Here is a 3,182-nt window from a genome sequence, read left to right as displayed (position 1 = left end):
AAGCTAAACACTATCTGATCTCACATGCAGAATCTAAAAATGTCAAACAAAAAAATGGAAAGTGGAATGGTGACTTCTACGTGCTGGAGGAAGTGGGAAGTGGGAACGTGATGGTCAAAGGGTACAAAATTTCAGTTAATAAAAATAAGTTCTGGAAATCCACTGTACAGCTGATGCCTATAGTTAACAATACTGCATTGTATACTTAAAATTTTCTAAGAGGATAGCTCTTTTTTTTTTTTTTTTTTTTTTTTTTTTAGAGACCTGAAGTGATTTTACCTTTATTTCCTTCACTTTAAGCCAATCATGAAATTTCACAGTGATTTCTGGGCTGGGGGCAGAAGGAATGTGGTGTCAAGAATCACTGGGGCTGTGGCCCAGTTGGCCCGTGTAGGTGCAGGTAGGGTGGGCCCTCACTGGGGCAGCTGGAGGAGCACGGACTGCCCCGCCGGCAGGTAGGTGATGTTCCGAGAGCGTGACAGCTGGTACGCGATGTCCTCCACAGCTTCTAGCTTGCGGAGCTCGATCAGGCCATCCCCTGGAGTGGCCAGTGAGTTGGCAATCAGCTCAGCTGCCTTGGATTCGCCCTCAGCAGAGATGATAGCTGCCTTTTTCTTCTGCTAAGCCTTTTCCACCACAAATCTGGCTCTCTCTGCTTCCTGCTGAGCCACCTGTTTGGCTTCCACTGCTTCTGTGAACTCCTTCCTGAAGGTCAGATGTGTCAAGGACACATCGTTCAGGATGAGCCCAAAGGTGGCTGCTCACTCCGTAAGGTCGTCGCTCACCTGCCTGGAGACCAGCTCTCTCTGGGTGATTAGTTCTCCAGCATTAAAGCAAGCCACCACTGACTTGAGGATCTCGGTGGTAATGGACGGCAGCACGCGCTCATCATAGTCCTCTCCAATGCTGGTGAAGATGCGAGGCAGCTGGCTAGCAATGGGCCAGAAGAGGATGCGCAGTGTGATGTTGACATTCTATAAATCTTTGCTACCAGTGATGACTGGCACATTACATCAGTCAAAGATAATTGGTTTCTGTACCCATGGGATGAGAAAGTGAGTTCCTTCCCCTACCACAATGTCCTGTACTCCACAGAATCGGTCAAAGATGACAGCTCTGTGCCCAGCATCCACATTATATAAGGACAAGTTCACCACGCCTCCTGCAACAGCTAAGGCCAGGCCAAATTTGCCAATGGACTCGAACACTTTGGAAGCCATGTTTTCTTCTGATGGACCTGCTTCCACTCTGACCTCCAAATGAATTGCCCCGATACCTCTTATATTAAGTGTTCGTACTACACATATACAAACATGCACACACACACAAATAGCAATAATAATAATAAAGGCAGTTGGAGGAAACTTTGGGAGATGATGGATGTATTCATGGTCTTGATGATACTGATAGTGCCACGACTGTATATTCATCCCCAAACTCATTGAGTTATATACATTATATATGTACAGCTTTTTTCATGTCAGTCATATCTCAATAAAGTGGTTTTTCAAAAAAATATTTTTTGAGCTAGCCTAGCAAGAGTCACCCTAGTTTTGATGTTTCCTCTGAGGAATTTTCCATCCACTGACTCCCATTTCACTCAGCTAAACATCCCATTTCTCCTTCTTGTATTTAGAGTGAAGCTTGATCTCTCTCCTCCCCACTGCAAAACTTTCATTGCAGTAACTCCTCTTGAGAGAAGCCTTCCTACCATCTTTAACAAGTGTCTTAAGTAATTTTTCTTTACTACCTGCTAGTACATGACTACCTCAACTGAAATATGGGGCAATGCTAGGTTCTGTGGCTGATTCAGACATCCAGGACAGAAGCAATAATCTCAGATGAATTAGTCCATTTTTATGCTGCTATAAAGAACTGCCCAAGACTGGGTAATTTATAAAGGAAAGAGGGTTAATTGACTCATATTTCAGCATTTTCTGGGGAAGCCTCAGGAAACTTACACTCATGGTGGAAGGAAAGGGAAGCAAGGCAGCTTCTTCACAAGACGGCAGGAAGGAGAGGTGCCAAGGGAAGAGGGAAGAGCCCCTTCCACACCATGCGATGTTGTGAGAACTCACTACCTGTAGGGTCCAGCCCTGCAGAGTCCCGTGAGTCCCTCTCTGCTGGTGTGGAGATGAGAAACTGTGGAAATAAAAGACACAAGACACCAAGAAAGAGAAAACAGAGTTTGGGCCCAGGGGTCCACTACACACCAAAGCACAGAGTCTGGCAGTGGCACCGAGTACCTGGACGCTCCGAGTTTTATTGAGTACAAAGCAGGGGGCAGGGAAGGTAGGGTGAGGTAAGGTTGGCCAGTGATAGGGTCAGGTAAATCACGTGTCTTGGAGATAGGCGGCCCAGGACTTTCAAGTAGACCAGACGAGGAGAAAACCTAATGCATCAGCCCTCTTCGAATATTTGTCAGAAATATCAAAAACATTAAGATTATGTTACTATTATTAATTCTTATCTTCTGAGAAAAAGAGAAACCAGGTGCAGAAGCAGAACTTGAAAGTAGACATGGAACATGCCTGCTGAAGCACAGCACCACACAGAGACAATTAAGTCCCCGGATGTCTGTGGGCCTCACTGACAACATCAGGCCTGTCACAAGAGCTTGAAGAGAGGAGTTTTCTCCTCACTCTCTTGAGGAAGGAGACATCTCGGCCATCTTGGATGTCTCCTTTCCTAGCTGGCTGAACAGTGGGGGGTTTCACGACGCTGACACTGTCTCACAGCTGAGGCATCCTCCAGCAGCCCTTATGCAGGCATGACAGAGGACCTAGAGCATTTTGTCTTAGGGTCACCTTTTTTCCAATGCCACTTCAGTCCCATACTTCATGATCTGAGACTTATTAGTAAGATTAAAGATTATATGATTATACAGATGTATATATTCATTATTACATCTGAATAGCTATGTGATTATTTATGATTACATATATATAGGCATAACTATATAACTATATTTCTAATTCTTTTCTAATTCTATGTTTACATGGGAACATCCTGAGGCTTCAGACCCTTTCCTTGGCTCTTGCGGAAATTCCCCTCCAAACTATCAGGAGTAGAGCATGAGAGAAACTGACCCCACGATTCAGTTACCTCCACCTGATCTCTCCCTTGACACATGGTGATTATGTGGATTACAATTCAAGATGAGATATGGGTGAGGACACAAA

At 44.8% G+C, this 3,182-nt stretch overlaps 1 pseudogene; it reads right to left on the bottom strand.

Moving 5' to 3' along the window:
- Nucleotides 1–270: 270 nt before the first annotated feature.
- Nucleotides 271–1,220, bottom strand: LOC100386659 (prohibitin 1 pseudogene; annotated as a pseudogene).
- Nucleotides 1,221–3,182: the final 1,962 nt, after the last annotated feature.

Source organism: Callithrix jacchus, chromosome 12, assembly GCF_049354715.1.
Source record: "Callithrix jacchus isolate 240 chromosome 12, calJac240_pri, whole genome shotgun sequence".
In the NCBI taxonomy this organism is placed as follows: Eukaryota; Metazoa; Chordata; class Mammalia; order Primates; family Cebidae; genus Callithrix; species Callithrix jacchus.
The sequence above is the reverse complement of the archived record's forward strand: the minus strand, read 5'-3'. Positions and strand labels throughout refer to the sequence as shown.